General features: G+C 41.3%; 1 long non-coding RNA gene across 1 annotated transcript in view; it reads left to right on the forward strand.

Annotated features, from left to right (window-relative positions):
• Positions 1-594: 594 nt before the first annotated feature.
• The window catches only part of LOC116811943 (uncharacterized), a 30,952-nt gene continuing 12,624 nt past the window's right edge, over positions 595-18,922 (forward strand). The window contains exons 1-2 of the long non-coding RNA XR_004370552.2: positions 595-720; positions 2,487-2,550. This is a non-coding gene — a long non-coding RNA (uncharacterized LOC116811943). The remainder of the gene's footprint in view (positions 721-2,486; positions 2,551-18,922) is intronic.

An 18,922-nucleotide genomic window follows, 5' to 3' on the forward strand; every position in this document is an offset into this window, starting at 1 on the left:
TCCCTGCACCCATGCCGAGACCCGCAGATTCCTATATGCCTGGTGAGCTGCTAGCAAGGGTCTTAGCCATGGCTGCTTTGGGTACGAGGTAAAGTTTAAGGCCCAGCACTGAGGAAATAAATGACCCAGTGCAGAAGCTCCTGAAGTCAGGGTTAACCGGGAAGGCCTTCCAGGTCTTTGCTAGACACCCCCAAAACTGCCCCCGACGCGATTTTCCCATCCTCTTTTTTCTCCCCTTTCCCTCCGACACCCCACTACCCTCCCTTTCCAGCCCAGCCCCTCCCTCTGGGCTGCCTCCTCTCTGAGTCATTTCCCCTTCTCCGCCCTAAAGACCTTGTCTTTCTCTTGGAATCCCTTCCTCTCTGGCAGGAAGTAGAGGAAGAACAAACTGGCTTTGGGAACCAGGTGAGCGCTTTCCCCAGCGAGGAAGAGAAACGCCTCCCCGCAGTCCCCTGACCCCCCCGAACTCGGAAGGACGGGAAATCCTGGGAGTTCCCTCTAGCCGTGCGTGGGAGGTGCCATGCCCCGCCTGGTGTCTCCTGGGATGTGAGGAGGGAAGCGGTGGTTCAGTCGGACCGGCCTGTGTGGCTGCGACCGGCTCCGGCGCGGTGAGCTCAGCGCGCTGGGGAGGGACCTAGCTGCCGCGAAGCTGGGGGCGCGTGCAAGGGTCGGCCCCGGAAGCCAGCCATTGAGAGGAGAGAGGGGGAAAAGCTCCGAGCGGTGCGTGTGGAGGGTGCAAGTGCGTGCAAGTGGGCTGGTACGTGTATTGAGAAGGCATGCGTGTGTATGAAGTGGTGTAGAGAGGTGCGTACGTGGGGAGGCGCGCGTGTGCGGGAATGCTCGTGTGCGTGTGATGTGTGGGGGAGATGCGAAGATGTGATTTACACAGGTGCGGACGTGGGAGTGTGCGAGTGGTGACATGGAGATGCGTTCGAGCGTGAAGACTCACCAAGAAGCCCGTGGGGGATGTGTGTGCGTGTGCACGTGGAGGTGTGTGTGAGGGGATATAGATTTATTAATATATATGCGTGGGCGTGGAGTGCGTGCGTGCGTGGGGGTCCGTACGTGGGGGTGCGTTCATGGGGGGGTGCCTGTGTTGGGAGTGCGTGCGTGGTGGTTGCATGCGTGGTGGGGAGGGGAGAGCGGGAAGGAAGGCGGGAGCCAGGTGCATGCGCAACTGAGAGTAAAGATGGCGGAGAAGCTCTTGCTGGCAGAGCTTAAAGTTAGGATTCTTAGCCTCTTTTTGTTTTTCTTGAGGTGGGCGGTAGGATGCACATGGCACCGTTTGAAAATAAGGAAAACTATTGACCAATTGACCACCTCCTTTAAAAAAATGCCCATGGTTTGCATGTAAGCACAGAGGGTTCGTGAACCCACTGATGGTCATCTGTAGACCCTAGATTATGGTTTAAAACGGGGAGAAGATCCAAATAAATTACGTTGATATCCGCCATTGTGTCTTTTGATTCTATGAGAGAAAAAATGGAACAGCAGCTGTGCTTGGGTTGGTGTGGCTTTGAGGCTAGGTTTGCTGCTCCTGTTGGACATGGTGCCAGCAGAGTGGGGAGTGTAAAATGGGATCACTGCCCAGAGTAAGACTGCGGAAGGGTGCCTCGTGGCCTTCAGGATAAACCTCGGCCCCTCCCTGGCGGATCACTAGCCACAGGTTTTGCGGGTTAGTTCCTTGATAAAGTTGGAAAGTGGAGATTTGTAGTTGCTTTCTTGCTTGATTCCCGTCCCCGCCCTCCGCCCCCGGCCCCGGCCCTGACAGCCTGTGGGTGGTGTCAGGGAGTATGAGTCTAACTAAGGTTGGGACTTCGTTGGGTAAGTGACTAGAAGGAGAGCAGCAGACTTGGGTTCTGATCCCATCTTTACGATTAACTGTGACATTAAGCAATTTTCTTGATCTTCTTGTGCATCACTTTATTTATTTGTTTATTTATTTATTTATTTACTGAGACTGAGACTCGCTCTGTCGCCCGGACTGGAGTGCAGTGGCACAATCTCGGCTCACTGCAGCCTACACCTCCCAGGTTCAAGCGATTCTCCTGTTTCAGCCTCCCAAGTAGATGGGATTACAGCCGCGCACCACCACGCCTGGCTAATTTTTGTGTTTGTTATAGAGATGGGATCGTGCCATGTTGTCTAGGCTGGTTTGGAGCTCCTGACCTTAAGGGATCCCCCTGCCTCAGCCTCCCAAAGTGCTGGGATTACAGGCGTGAGGCACTGCACCCAGCCTCACTTTCCTCATTTATAAAACGGTAGTTCACAGAGTAGTTGGAAGTTTAAATAAGACTAAATAAATTCCCAGAACATGGGAAGCCTTTAATAAATGGCTGCATACCTAGGAATAAATAATTTGTATATATATATATATATATGTTTTATACACGTATGTATATATATACATTTGCAGAAAAGTTAAAGCTAAAAGTTTTATTTTGAAAGAATGTCTTAAACTACTGATTTCTTTTGGTTTCTTGTAGGCATACCTAATTGTGCTGTCAGCCAAAGCCCACCAAGTTCATCATGTAAAGTCACACGCCTGAAGTAAGTGGGACTTTATTTGGAATTATTCTCAGTGTTCAAGTAGACAGTTATTAGTCCCCCATCAACTCTCACTTGGATTGCTGCCATGGTCTTCAAGCCTTCACATTTACCTGCTTCCCTCTTTCATTCTCCATGTTGCAGTCACAGTTATCTTTCCCTCTGAGAGGCAAAATAGCTTACTGGTTTGGAGCACAGACCTTGGAGTCAGACATATCTCCTTCAGATCCCAACTGCACCCTGCTCCACCACTTTCTAGCTGTGTGATCTTGCACAAATTACTTCATTTCTTTTTTGGGGGATTTCAACATTTTAATTTCTTTTTAATATAAGTCACTTTTTTCAAGCTAGGAAACAGATTCAACCTAAGACAATCTAGTCCTCTAGAGATCCAGGCTGAGTCTTTCAATTTTTAGCAGAATGACATCATAATATAAGGTGCTAGCAACAGAGTTATAAACTCTAAATAATAACCACTTATCTACATTTTTCATTAGGAAACAACCAAAAGTCCATTACTTAAAGACATGATATACAGAACATATTGATCTACAAAAGACTCAGCGACCCAAATTATATGCTGCCCAACCTAATGGTGAACTGGATTGGAACTGGCCAAGGATTGGTAAATAGAGAAAGGGTTTACATTTTAAAAACTTCCTCTGTGGTTAAAAAAAATTCCTCGTTGTTATCAATAAGAAAACAAGTAAAAAATGTTACAGATGGACCCACACTGATATTTGACTTTACCAAGGTCTTCCACCAGAACATGAAGGTAGACATAAGTGTAGGAGATTAGATATTGAGATATTTTAAAAATAAATTACTTAGTAATAAGAAGTTAGGTGCCGGGCGCGGTGGCTCACGCTTGTAATCCCAGCACTTTGGGAGGCCGAGGCGGGCGGATCACGAGGTCAGGAGATCGAGACCACTGTGAAACCCTGTCTCTACCAAAAATACAAAAAATTAGCCGGGCGTGGTGGCGGGCGCCTGTAGTCCCAGCTACTCGGAGAGGCTGAGGCAGGAGAATGGCGTGAACTCGGGAGGCGGAGCTTGCAGTGAGCTGAGATTGTGCCACTGCACTCCAGCCTGGGCGACAGAGCAAGACTCCGTCTCAAAAAAAAAAAAAAAAAGAAGTTAGGTATACAGCATTATTCCATTTGCTATAAGAACAAATGGACAATGAAGATTATTTAAAAGAAATGTTCAACTCTAAAGAGGGTGGTGGCAACAACACTTTCCACTAGAGAATAACCTCCCATTTTCTCAGACCGTTAGCATTGCTATTCTTCCGTAATACATACTCATATGGAAAAACTTGTCAAGGGCTTTTGCCAGGGCCAGGAGATGAAAAATAGAGCATGTTTTAATTAGCAAATTGTAAGCTCAGTTAACATTTTTTTGGGCTGGACCCATACAATCTGGCCATTGTTTTGTTAAACTTCTGTAAACTGCAGAATTCCCTAACCCTTAATTAGCTTTGGTTTTTGCTCAATATCCTGAAGCTGCGCATAGTCTCAGTGTAACTCTTCTCCTAGGGGCTGAAGTGGGTGCTAGTCATCAAAGTCTGGAATGTCATTTTAGAAGCAACCTGTAGAAGTAATCCTGGTAAGCCCTAGAAGTAATCCTTTAGATGCATAGTAGGCTCTGTGCAGGTGGTAAAATCTGGGCAGGAATACCAGAATGTCAGTGATCAGGACTGGAACTGCCCAGTCTGCCCCCGCTTTGCTGATGTAGCCAGAAGGTGAGCCTATGATAATGAGAAAGGCACCAATCGAAAAAGAGCACAGTGGCAAGTGCAGGGGCCTTATAAGGGATCTTAGGAGGGCTTTTCTTAAAGTGGAGGTCAGTGTAGCCATCATCTGTGCTGGAGAACTTTGAGTATATCACTTTACTATTGGAGATTCCAGCCAGGTTGATGTGGGAGGGCATCATAACACACTGACACAGCTACAGTTGGAGTGCCATGCCAGGCTGCCAGTGGCGAGACTTTGCTCACAGTTGGCAGCAGAGGCACCCAAGGCTGTGCCACCTAACTGCCACCCAGCCCACCCCAGCAAGGACCAGTGCCCTGGAAGTCTACTTGACCTCTTTTAGAATCTGTGTCCTTATCTGTGAAAGGGGACAATGCTGATACCACCTCAAGGGTGTTGTGAGAGATTGCAGAGATAATGTATGTAATGTGGCTCACAGTAATTGCTCAATAAATGGTAGATTAAAAATGGCAAGGGCAGTGAAGTAGCCTGGAAAAAAGGGGTCGAAGGGATGCACCATTGCACCTACACTGGGTAGGGATTGAAGCCATGAGATGATAATGAGCTGCAGAATGGGAGAAATCAAAGGATGGGAGATCTTGATGAGAATGAAAAATGTTTGGCTGTGAAATGAGTCCTTGATCAAAAATTTTTTTAAAAAAGAGAATGAGGAGTGGGTATTCTGAGAACCGAGAAATAACTGGAGTAGGAGGTTGTAGCCAGAGATTAGGCTAGTAGAGTTCAGGAATTCTAAAGTGGAGCAGCTCCATGCCTATTGGGTGGTCTAGGAAACTAATGGCTAGTAATGACATAGAAAGTGGCATGTGGTCAGAGGTTTTTGAAGTAGAGATCAAAGGGCAGTGAGGCTAGCATGTTGGATGAATCATCCACAGACATTGATGTTGCTTACATGATGGCAGGGGTTGAAATGGAGAGGAAAAGGGAGCCAGTGCCAAAGCCAAGGTCTATCCTAATTAACGGAAGGCAGTCATTTATTTCACAAATATTTACTGAGCTTTTACTAGATGTCAGGACGTAACAAGACAGACAAGAATCATGCTGTCATGGAGTTTACAGTCTAACAGGAATAATAACAGACAATAATCCTACCTATAAATAGAAAGCTGTAAACTGTGATAAGAGCTATGAATGGGCCAGATGCGGTGGCTCACACATGTAATCCCCAAACTTTGGGAGCCTGAGGTGGATGTATCACAAGGTCAGGAGTTTGAGACCAGCCTGGCCAAGATGGTGAAACTCTGTCTCTACTAAAAATACAAAAATTACCTGGGCATGGTGGCATGCGCCTGTAATCCTAGCTACTCGGGAGGCTGAGGCAGGAGAATCGCTTGAACCCAAAAGGCGGAGGTTGCAGTGAGCCGAGATTACTCCATTGCACTCCAGCCTGGGCAACAAGAGTGAAACTCCCTCAAAAAAAAAAAAAAGAGCTATGAATGAAAAATAAGGGTTCTGTAAGTGTTATAACAGAGGAACCTAACCCTTTCTGGAAAGTTAGGGGAGGCTTCCCTGAAGAAGTGAGGACTGAAAGATAAATTAAGGTAGATGAAGGTGGATGGTGGGTAGGTGGAAGACGTGTTCCAGGTAGAGGAAACAGCATGTGCAAAGACCTGAAGCTAGAACATGTATAGTAATTTGAAGAACTGAAAGATATCTCCTTAGAGCATATTAAGTAACACCCTAGCCATAGGAGAGTAATATGAGCTGAGGCTGGGTGGCAGGCTCCCTTAAGGATTTGGGGCTTTATATTATGAGCATTGGTAATATTTGGATAACATGATCATATTTTAAAAATAATCAGGCCAGTCATGATGGCTTGCACCAGTAATCCTAGCACTTTGGAAGGCCAAAGTTGGTGGATCACTTAAGCCCAGGAGTTTGAAACCAGCCTGGGCAACCTGGACAAACCCCATCTTTACAAAAAATATAAAAAATTAGCCAGGCATGGTGGCGCATACCTGTGGTTCCAGCTACTCGGGAAGCTGAGGTGGGAGGATCACCTGAGCCTGGGGAAGTCGAGGCTGCAGTGAGCTGTGATCATGCCACTGCACTCCAGCCTGGGTGACAGAGTGAGACCCTGTCTCAAAGAAAAAAATCAAACACATAAGTATACAGGGTAAATAGTGAAAGGCCAGTTTATGTGTATGTTAGTATAGGGGAGTGTGTGTGTATGTGTATACATAAAATACACATGTATAATATGTAAACGCATATAATAGAAGCATACATATATAATATATAAAATGATACGTACCATTTCACCACTTTAAAGTATGTTAAATATACAATGGTTATATTTCAGTGTCCATACATAGACATCCAACTCATTCTTTTTTAAAAAAAAATTTATTACTAATACAAATAGAGATGTGGTGTCACCATTTTGCCCAGGCTAATCTGAAACTCCTGGGCTCAACCAATCCTTCCTCCTCAGGCTCCCAAAGTGCTGGGATTATAGGTGTGAGCCACCAAGCCTGGCCCAACTCATTCTTAAGAGTTGCAAAGTATTCCATGTTATCAATGTATGATGACTTATTTAACTATTGCCCTATTGATGGACATTTAAGTTGTCTCTAATTATATATTATTTTGCAGTGTGCACTGTTCACAATAGCAAAGACATGGAATCAGCCTAAATGCCCATCAATGATAGACTGGATAAAGAAAATATGATACATATACATGATGGGATGCTATGCAGCCAAAAAAAAAGGAATGAGATCATGTCCTTTGTAGGAACATGACGCAGCTGCATTATCCTTAGCAAATTAATGCAGGAACAGAAAAACAAATACCGCACGTTCACACTTAAAAGTGGGAACTAAATAATGAGAACCAATGGGCAGAAAGAGGGGAGCAAGAGACAGTGGGGACTACCTAAAGGAGAAGGGTAGGAAGAGGGAGAGAATCAGGAAAAATAACTATCAGGTACTACGCTTAGTACCTGGATAACAAAATAATCTAAACCAAACGCCTGTGACATGAGCTTACCTATATAACAAACTTGCACTGCACATGTACCCCAAACCTAAAATAAAAGTTTAACAAAATTGCAATATGCTATTCTGTAAATTTTTTCTCTAATATTATGCTTCAAATTTTGTTTTTAAAATTGCACTAGTAATACACAAGGAATTACCTGAGGAATATATGAATATATTCTTATAAAAATTGTAAAAATATAGAAATGTGTAACAATGAGAGTAAATGCTTATACAGGCCTTACTGTGCCCAATATCACTCTAAATGCTTTAAAGAGATTAGTACGTTTACTCTTTACAACAATCCATGAAATAGGTACTGTTATTTTTTTCCATTTTATAGATAGGGACACTGAGGGCACAAAGAGGTCATGTAACTTGGCATGTGGTCATATAGCTAATTATTGTTGGAGCTGGGCTCTTAATCACCTCATTATTCTCCTTCACCTCTACCCAGTTTAATGCCTTACCTCAAATGTGACAACTGTGCTTTGTTTCATTTGCAATTTTATCTACCTATATAAAACACATGCAAAATATTTATGTTTTTGGTGCGTTGGTTTTCTTTTTATGTAATAGGTTAATACTGTGTTATCTTGCAACTAGCTTTTTTCACTTAACCATGTGTCTTTGACTTTTTCCATGTCTTTATTTGTAAATTAATAATATATAAGCATATTTTTGTGGTAAAAGATCAAAATAATACACAGGTATAGAGAGAGTAAATCTTCAAACTTCCCTTTCCTGCCTGCTCTCTGACATCTCACTAAACAAAAACCCCAAAAAACCCCCAATAAACAACCAACTGTCCACAGTTTGTTGAGTGTCCTTACAATCTTCTTTCCATGCATTTTGTGTGAATAAATATTTATATATATATTTACATAACAGGATTCATTCATATTGTTATATAGCCTTTTAATTTCTTATTTATTGATTTAATTACACACATGATACTTGAATACATTTTTCTTTTGAAAGATTAGAGCACTACAGGGAAGTTGAACACTTCCTTTGATCATCATTGATTTCCTCCCTACCTCCTCTGTCCCTACTCACTGTTTGACTTTTCTCCTGCATCTTTTTTATTTTAATTATACTTTAAGTTCTAGGGTACATGTGCACAACGTGCAGGTTTGTTACATAGGTATACATGTGCCATGTTGGTTTGCTGCACCCATTAACTCGTCATTTACATTAGGTATTTCTCCTAATGCTATCCCTCCCCCTGCCCCCTACCCCATGACAGGCCCCTGTGTGTGGTGTTTCCCACCCTGTGTCCAAGTGTTCTCACTGTTCAGTTCCCACCTATGAGTGAGAACATGTGGTGTTTGGTTTTCTGTCCTTGTGATAGTTTGCTGAGAATGATGGTTTCCAGCTTCATCCATGTCCCTACAAAGGACATGAACTCATCCTTTTTTATGGCTGCATAGTATTCCATGGTATATATGTGCCACATTTTCTTCACCCAGTCTATCATTGATGGACATCTGGGTTAGTTCCAAGTCTTTGCTATGGTGAATAGTGCCGCAGTAAACATATGTGTGCATGTGTCTTTATAGTAGCATGATTTATAATCCTTTGGGTATATACCCAGTAATGTGATTGCTGGGTCAAATGGTATTTCTAGTTCTAGATCCTTGAGGAATCATCACACTGTCTTCCACAATGGTTGAACTAGTTTACACTCCCACCAACAGTGTAAAAGCATTCTTATTTCTCCACATCCTCTCCAGCATCTGTTTTTTCCTGACTTTTTAATGATCACCATTCTAACTGGTGTGAGATGGTATCTCATTGTGGTTTTGATTTGCATTTCTCTGATGACCAGTGATGATGAGCATCTTTTCATGTGTCTGTTGGCTGCATAAATGTCTTCTTTTGAGAAATGTCTGTTCATATCCTTTGCCCACTTTTTGATGGGGTTGTTTGTTTTTTCTTGTAAATTTGTTTAAGTTCTTTGTAGATTCTGGATATTAGCCCTTTGTCAGATGGGTAGGTTGCAAAAGTTTACTCCCATTCTGTAGGTTGCCTGCTCACCCTGATGGTAGTTTATTTAGCTGCGTAGAAGCTCTTTAGTTTAATTAGATCCCATTTGTCAATTTTGGCTTTTGTTGCCATTGCTTTTGGTGTTTAGTCATGAAGTCCTTGCCCATGCCTATGTCCTGAATGGTATTGCCTAGGTTTTCTTCTAGGGTGTTTTATGATTTTAGGTTTAACATTTAGGTCTTTAATCCATCTTGAATTAATTTTTGTATAAGGTGTAAGGAAGGGATCCCGTTTCAGCTTTCTACATATGGCTAGCCAGTTTTCCCAACACCATTTATTAAATAGGGAATCCTTTCCCCATTTCTTGTTTTTGTTAGGTTTGTCAAAGATCAGATGGTTGTAGATGTGTGGTATTATTTCTGAGAGCTCTGATCTGTTCCATTGATCTATCTCTCTGTTTTGGTACCAGTACCATGCTGTTTTGGTTACTGTAGCCTTGTAGTATAGTTTGAAGTTGTGTAGCATGATGCCTCCAGCTTTGTTCTTTTTGCTTAGGATTGTCTTGGCAATGCAGGCTCTTTTTTTGGTTCCATATGAACTTTAAAGTAGTTTTTTCCAATTCTGTGAAGAAAGTCATTGGTACCTTGATGGAGATGGCATTGAATCTATAAATTACTTTGGGCAGTATGGCCATTTTCATGATATTGATCCTTCCTATCCATAAGCATGGAATGTTCTTCCGTTTGTTTGTGTCCTTTTTATTTCATTGAGCAGTGCTTTCTAGTTCTCCTTGAAGAGGTCCTTCACTTCCCTTGTAAATTGGATTCGTAGGTATTTTATTCTCTTTGTAGCAAGTGTGAATGGGAGTTCACTTATGATTTGGCTGTTTGTCTGTTATTGGTGTATAGGAATGCTTGTGATTTTTGCACATTGATTTTGTATCCTGAGACTTTGCTGAAGTTGCTTATCAGCTTAAGGAGATTTGGGGCTGAGACAATGGGGTTTTCTAAATACACAATCATGTCATCTGCAAACAGGGACACAAAGGGGCTACTTTCAGCTTTTGCCCATTCGGTATGATATTGGCTGTGGGTTTGTCATAAATAGCTCTCAATATTTTGAGATATGTTCCATCAATACTTAGTTTATTGAGAGTTTTTAGCATGAAAAGCTGTTGAATTTTGTCGAAGGCCATTTCTGCATCTATTGACGTAATCATGTGGTTTTTGTCATTGGTTCTGTGTATGTGATGGATTATGTGTATTGATTTGTGTATGTTGAACCGGACTTGTATCCCAGGGATGAAGCCCACTTGATCATGGTGGATAAGCTTCTTAATGTGCTGCTGGATTCGGTTTGCCAGTATTTTATTGAGGATTTTTGCATCGATGTTCATCAGGGATATTGGTCTAAAATTCTCTTTTTTTGTTGTGTCTCTGCCAGGCTTTGGTATCAGGTTGATGCTGGCCTCATAAAATGAGTTAGGGAGGATTCCCTCTTTTTCTATTGATTGGAATCATTTCTGAAGGAATGGTACCAACTCCTCTTTGTACCTCTGGTAGAATTTGGCTGTGAATCCAGCTGGTCTTGGACTTTTTTTGGTTAGTAGGCTATTAGTTATTGCCTCAATTTCAGAGCCTGTTATTGGTCTATTCAGAGATTCAGATTCTTCCTGATTTCGTCTTGGGAGGGTGTATGTGTCAAGGAATTTAACCATGTCTTCCAGATTTTCTAGTTTATTTGCGTAGAGGTGTTTATAGTATTCTCTGATGGTAGTTTGTATTTCTGTAGGATCGGTGGTGATATCCCCTTTATCATTTTTTATTGCATCCATTTGATTCTTCTCTCTTTTCTTCTTTATTAGTCTTGCTAGCGGTCTATCAATTTTGTTGATCTTTTCAAAAAACCAGCTCCTGGATTCATTGATTTTTTGAATGGTTTTTTTGTGTCTGTATCTCATTCAGTTCTGCTCTGATCTTAGTTATTTCTTGCCTTCTGCTGACTTTTGAATGTGTTTGCTCTTGCTTCTCTAGTTCCTTTAATCGTGATGTTAGGGTGTCGATTTTAGATCTTTCCTGCTTTCTCTTGTGGGCATTTAGTGCTATAAATTTCCCTCTATAAACTGCTTTAAATGTGTCCCAGAGATTCTGGTACGTTGTGTCTTTGTTCACATTGGTTTCGAAGAACTTCTTTATTTCTGCCTTTATGTTGTAATTTACCCAGTAGTCATTTAGGAGCAGGTTGTTCAGTTTCCATGTAGTTGTGCAGTTTTGAGTGAGTTTCTTAATCCTGAGCTCTAATTTGATTGCACTGTGGTCTGAGAGACAGTTTGTTGTGATTTCTATTCTTTTACATTTGCTGAGGAGTGCTTTACTTCCAACTATGTGGTCAATTTTAGAATAAGTGCAAAGTGTTGCTGAGAAGAATGTATATTCTTTTGGTTTGGGGTGGAGAGTTCTGTATATGTTTATTAGGTCTGCTTGGTGCAGAGCTAAGTTCAAGTCTTGTATATCCTTGTTAAACATCTGTTTCCTGGATCTGTCTAATATTGACAGTGGGGTGTTAAAGTCTCCCACTATTATTGTGTGGGAGTCTAAGTCCCTTTGTACATCTCTAAGGACTTACTTTATGAATCTGGGTGCTCCTGTATTGGGTGCATATATATTTAGGATAGTTAGCTCTTCTTGTGGAATTGATCCCTTTACCATTATGTAATGGCCTTCTTTGTCTCTTTTGATCTTTGTTGGTTTGAAGTCTGTTTTATCAGACACTAGGATTGCAACTCCTGCCCTTTTTTTTTTTTTTTTGCTTTCCATTTGCTTCGTAGATCTTCCTCCATCCCTTTATTTTGAGCCTATGTGTGTCTCTGCACGTGAGATGGGTCTCCTGAATACAGCACACAGATGGGTTTTGACTCTTTATCCAGTTTGCCACTTTGTGTCTTTTAATTGGGGCATTCAGCCCATTTATATTTAAGGTTAATATTATGTGTGTATTTGATCCTGTCATTATGATGTTAGCTGGTTATTTTGTCCATTAGTTGATGCGGTTTCTTCCTAGCCTCGATGGTCTTTACAATTTGACATGTTTTTCAGTGGCTGGTACCGGTTGTTCCTTCCCATGTTTAGTGCTATCTTCAGGAGCTCTCGTAAGGCAGGCCTGGTGGTGACAAAATCTCTCAGCATTTGCTTGTCTGTAAAGGATTTTATTTCTCCTTCACTTATGAAGCTTAGTTTGGCTGGATATGAAATTCTGGGTTGAAAATTCTTTTCTTTAAGAATGTTGAATATTGGCCCCCACTCTCTTCTGGCTTGTAGAGTTTCTGCAGAGAGATCAGCTTTTAGTCTGATGGGCTTCCCTTTGTAGGTAACCTGACCTTTCTCTCTGGCTGCCCTTAACATTTTTTCCTTTATTTCAACCTTGGGGAATCTGATGATTATGTGTCTGTGGTTGCTCTTCTCGAAGAGTATCTTAATGGTGTTCTCTGTATTTCCTGAATTTGAATGTTGGCCTGTCTTGCTAGGTGGAGGAAGTTCTCCAGGATCATATCATGAAGTTTGTTGTCCAACTTGGTTCCATTTTCCCCATCAGTTTCAGGGACCCCAATCAATCATAGGTTTGGTCTTTTCACATAGTCCCATATTTCTTGGAGGTTTTGTTTGTTCTTTTTCATTCTTTTTTCTTTAATCTTGTCTTCACTCCTTATTTCAGTAAGTTGATCCTCAATCTCTGATATCCTCTCTTTTGCTTGATTGATTCAGCTATTGATACTTGTGTATGCTTCACGAAGTTCTCATGCTGTGTTTTTCAGCTCCATCAGATCATTTATGATCTTCTCAAAACTGGTTATTCTTGTTAGCAATTCCTATAACCTTTTATCAAGATTTTTAGCTTCCTAGCATTGGGTTAGATCATGCTCCTTTAGCTCAGAGGAGTTTGTTATTACCCACCTTCTGAAGCCTACTTCTGTCAGTTTGTCAATCTCATTCTCCATCCAGTTTTGTGCCCTTGCTAGAGAGCAGTTGTGATCATTTGGAGGAGAAGAGGCATTCTGGTTTCTGGAATTTTCAGCATTTTTCACCAGTTTTTCCTCATCTTTGTGGATTTTTCTACCTTCGATCTTTGAGGTTGATAACCTTTGGATGGGGTTTTTGTGTGGGGGTCCTTTTTGTTGATGTTGATGCTTTTGCTTTCTGTTTGTTAGTTTTTCTTCTCACAGTCAGGCCTCTCTTCTGCAGGTCTGCTGCAGTTTGTGGGAGGTCCACTTCAGACCCTGTTCAACTGGGTATCACCAGTGGAGGCTGCAGAACAGCAGTATCACCAGTGGAGGCCACAGAACAGCAAAGATTGCTGCCTACTCCTTCCTCTGGAAGCTTCATCCCAGAGGGACACAGGCCTGATGCCAGCCAGAGCTCTCCTGTATGAGGTGTCTGTTGACCCCTGTTAGGAGGTCTCTCCCAGTCAGGAGGCATGGGCATCAGGGACCCACTTCAGGATGCAGTTCTGTCCCCTAGCAGAGCTCGAGTGCTGTGCTGGGAGAATCCTCATCAGGATCAGCTGCTCTCTTCAGAGCCGGTAGGCAGGAAAGTTTAAGTCCGCTGAAACTGTGCCCACATCCACCCCTTCCCTCAGGTGCTCTGTCTTAGGGAGATGGGAGTTTTATCTATAAGCCCCTTACTGGGGCTGTTGCCTTTACTTTAGAGATGCTCTGCCCCATGAGGAGGAATCTAAAGAAGCAGTCTGGCCACAGCCACTTTACCACGTTGTGGTGAATTCCGCCCAGCCCAAACCCCCCAGCCTCCTTAGCAGTGTCAGCGGAAAACTGAATACTAAAGCCTCAGTAATGGAGGACACCCCTCCCCGCACCAAGCTAGATCGTCCCAGGTTGACTTCAGACTGCTGTGCCAGCAGCGAGAATTTCAAGCCAGTGGTTCTTAGCTTGCAGGGCTCCATGGCAGTGGGACCCGCTGAGAGAGACCACTTGGCTCCCTGGCTTCAGCCCCCTTTCCAGGGGAGTGAATGGTTCTGTCTCACTGAGGTTCCAGGTGCCACTGGGATATGAAAAAACTCCTTCTGCTAGCTTGGTGTCTGCCCAAACAGCTGCCCAGTTTTGTGCTTGAAACCCAGGGCCCTGGTGGTGTAGGCACATGAGGGAATCTCCTGATCTGCAGATTGCGAAAACCATGGGGAGAAAACGTAGTATCCAGGCCTGGTAGCACAGTTCCTCATGGCTTCCCTTGGCTGGGGGAGGGAGGTCCCCTGGATTCTTGCATTTCCTGGGTGAGGCGATGCCCCACCCTGTTTTTGCTTGCACTCTGTGGGCTGCATCCACTGCCTAACCAGTCCCATTGAGATGAACTGAGTACCTCAGTTGGAAATGCAGAAATCACCTGACTTCTGCATTGGTCTCGCTGGTAGCTGCAGACTGGAGCTGTTCCTATTTGGCCATCTTGTCTGTACTCCAAAATTCCTTCTTGCTTGGGGGAGATTATTCTTTGTTCCATTAAAGCCTTCAATTGATAGTATCAGGCCCACCCACATTATACCCTTTCATTTTTTAATGTTAATTTGTGCCTTCTGTATTTTTGAAATCATACTTGCCAAAAACTTTTGTATTTTATTAGTCTTTTCAAATAAATATTATTTCCTCTTATCTATCTACTCTGTGGTTCTATTATTGTTTGTTTTCTATTTCAGTAATTATTAATTTCATCTTAATTATTTTTATTTTTTATTTATTTTTCTTAATGTTTAATTTTTGCAAGTACATAGTAGGTGTATATTTTTATCAGGCACATGAGATATTTTGATACCAGCATGCAATGCTTAATAATCACATCAGATTAAATAGGGTATTCATTACCTCAAGCATTTATTCTTTGTGTTACAAACAATCCAATTATACTCTTTTAGTTATTTTTAAAAGTATAATTAAATTGCTATTGACTATAGTCAGCCTGTTGTGCTATCAAATACTAGATTTTATTCATTCTATCAATTTTTTTGTACCCATTAATCACCTTCACTTCCCAGACTCTGGTAACCATTCTTCTGCTCTCTTTCTCCATGAATTCAATTGTTTTAATTTTTAGATCCCACAATAAATGAGAACACGTGATGTTTGTCTTTCTGTGTCTGGCTTATTTCATTTAATGTAATGACCTCCCATTCCATCCATGTTGTTGCAAATGACAGCATCTCTTTTCTTTTTCGTGGCTGAATAGTAGTACTACATTGTGATATGCACCACATTTTCTTTATCCATTCGTCTGTTGATGGACACTTAATGTTGCTTCCAAATCTTGGCTGTTGTGAACAGTGCTGCAATAAACATGAGAGTACAGATATCACTTTGATATACTGATTTCCTTTCTTTTGGGTGTATACCAAGCAGTTGGATTGCTAGATCATATGGTAGCTCTATTTTTGGACTTTTGAGGAACCTCCAAACTGTTTTTGTTAGTGGTACTAATTTACATTCCCATTGACAGTGTACGAGGATTCCCTTTTCTCCACATCCTCTCCAGCACTTGTTATTGCCTGTCTTTTGGACAGAAGTCATTTTAATGGAGGCAAGATGATATCTCGTTGTAGTTTTGATGTGCATTTCTCTGATGATCAGTGATGTTGAGCACCTTTTCATATGTCTATTTGCCATTTGTATGTTTTCTTTTGAAAAATGTCTATTCAGATCTTTTAGCCATTTTAAAATCAGATTATTTGATTTTTTTCCTATTGAGTTGTTTCAGCTCCTTGTACATTTTGCATATTAATCCCTTGTCAGATGAATAGTTTGCAGATATTCTCTTTCATTCTGTGGGTTGTGTCTTCACTTTGTTGTTTCCTTTGCTGTGCAGAAGCTTTTTAACTTGATGTGATCCCACTTGCCTATTTTTGCTTTGGTTGCCTGTGCTTGTGGGATATTACTCAAGAAATTTTTTGCCCAGACCAATGTCCTGAACAGTTTCCCCAGTGTTTTTTTTAGTGTTTTCATAGTTTGAGGTCTTAGATTTAATTCTTTAATTGATTTTGATTTTATTTTTGTATAAAGCAAGAGATAGGAATCAATTTTCATTTTTTTGCATATGACTATCCAGTTTTCTCAGCACTATTTATTGAAGAGACTGTCTTCCCCAATGTATATTCTTGGCATCTTTGTTGAAAATGAGTTCATTGTAGGTGAATGGATATTTTTCTAAGTTCGCTATTCTGTTCCATTGGTCTATGTGTCTGTTGTTTTTTTTTTTTTCCCAGTACCATGCCCTTTTGGTTACTATAGCTCTGTAGTGTTATTTGAAGTTAGGTAATATGATTCCTCCAGTGTTATTCTTTTTGTTCAGGATAGCTTTGGCTATTCTGGGTCTTTTATGACTCCATATAAATTTTAGGTTTGTTTTTTCTGTTTCTGTGCAGAATGTAATTGGTATTTTGATAGGGATTGTGTTGTATCTGTAGATTGCTTTGGGTAATATGGGCATTTTAACAATATTGATTCTTCCAATCCATGAACATGGAATATTTTCTCCTTTTTTGGTGTCCTCTTCAATTTCTTTCATCAGCGTTTATAGTTTTCATTGTAAAGATATTTCACTTCTTTGGTTAATTCCAGGTATTTAATTTTATTTTTGGCTATTATAAATGGGATTTTTTTCCATTTCTTTTTCAATTGCCTATTATTGTTATTGTGGTAAAATATACATAACATAAAATTTGCCATTTTTACCATTTTTAAGTGTAGAGTTCACTGGGATTAAGTAAATTTACATTGTTGTTCAATCATCACCACCATCCATTTCCGGAACCTTTTCATTCTCAAACTGAAAGTTCACAACTATTAAACAATTACTCCATATTACCCTTTTCCTCAAGCTCCTCGTAACTTTCTGTCTCTGAATTTGACTACTTTAGGTAACTTATATCAGTGTAAACACACAATATTTGCCATTTTATGTCTGGATTATTTCACTTAACATGGTGCCTTCTAGGTTTATCGATGTTGTAGCATGTGTCAGAATTTCCTTCTTTTTAAGGCTGAATAATAGCCTATTATACGTACAGACCACATTTTGTTTATCCATTCCTCTACTGATGGACATTTGGGTTGTTTCCACTTTCCCATTTTCTTTTACAATTGCATTTTTATGGATTTTATTTATTTGATATTGTTTGATTCTATTCACATACCATAAAATTTACCTCTTTTTTGAAGTGTACCTTTTTGTGATATTAGTATATTCACAATGCTGTGGAACTATTACAACTATCTGGTTCCAAAATATTTTCAACACCCAAACAGAAACCCTATACCTGTTAGCAATCACTAGCAATTCTTCCTTCCCCCACCACAGCCTCTGGCAACCATGAATCTACTTTCTGATTATATGGATTTGCCTATTCTGGGTATTTCATATAAATGGAATTTCACAATATGTGGCCTTTTGTTTCTGACTTCCGTCACTTAGCATAAAGTTTTCAAGGGTCACCTGTGTGTAACATGTATCAGTACTTCATTCCTTCTTTGTTTTTGTTTTTTTAAACACAGGGTCTCACTCTGTCACCTAGGCTGACTTAACACTACATAGAAGCTGCCAAGGCTTATGGCTTGTACCTTCCGAAGCAGTGGCTGGAGCTGTACTTGGGGCCCTTTGAGCTGGTGCTAGAGGGGCTTGGATGGGTGGTGAAGTGTCCTGAGGCTGCACAAGCCAGTGGTGCCCCAGGCCTGGCCCCCTAAACCATTATTTCCTACTAGGCCTCTGGGACTGTGATGGGAGGGGCTGTCCCAAAGACTTCTAAAATGCCTTTGAGGCCTTTTCGCCATTGTGTTGGATATTACCACTTGGCTCTCTTTTGAGTCATGCTAATCTCTCTAGCAAGTGGTTGCTGTGCAGCCTGCTTGGATTCTTCCCCTGAAAATACTTTTCTTTCTCTGCCACAGGGCCAGGCTGCACATTTTCTAAACATTTGGACTCTGCTTTTAAATGTGAGTCCCAAACTTAAGTCATTCCATTGCTCCCATATTGGATCATAGGTTGTTAGAAACAGCCACACCACTTCGTTTTTTTTTTTTTTTTTTTTTTTTTATTGTACTTTAGGGTTTTAGGGTACATGTGCACAATGTGCAGGTTTGTTACATATGTATCCATGTGTCATGTTGATTTCCTGCACCCATTAACTCGTCATTTAGCATTAGGTGTATCTCCTAATGCTGTCCCTCCCCTCTCCCCCAACCCCACAACAGTCCCCGGAGTGTGATGTTCCCCTTCCTGTGTCCATGAGTTCTCATTGTTCAATTCCCACCTATGAGTGAGAACATGCGGTGTTTGGTGTTTTGTCCTTGCGATAGTTTACTGAGAATGATGTTTTCCAGTTTCATCCATGTCCCTACAAAGGACACGAACTCATCATTTTTTATGGCTGCATAGTATTCCATGGTGTATATGTGCCACATTTTTTTAATCCAGTCTATTGTTGTTGGACATTTGGGTTGGTTCCAACTCTTTGCTATTGTGAATAGTGCCGCAATAAACATACGTGTGCATGTGTCTTTATAGCGGCATGATTTATAGTCCTTTGGGTATATACCCAGTAATGGGATTGCTGGGTCAAATGGTATTTCTAGTTCGAGATCCCTGA

This window comes from Hylobates moloch, unplaced genomic scaffold (genome assembly GCF_009828535.3).
Source record: "Hylobates moloch isolate HMO894 unplaced genomic scaffold, HMol_V3 SCAFFOLD_7, whole genome shotgun sequence".
NCBI lineage: Eukaryota > Metazoa > Chordata > Mammalia > Primates > Hylobatidae > Hylobates > Hylobates moloch.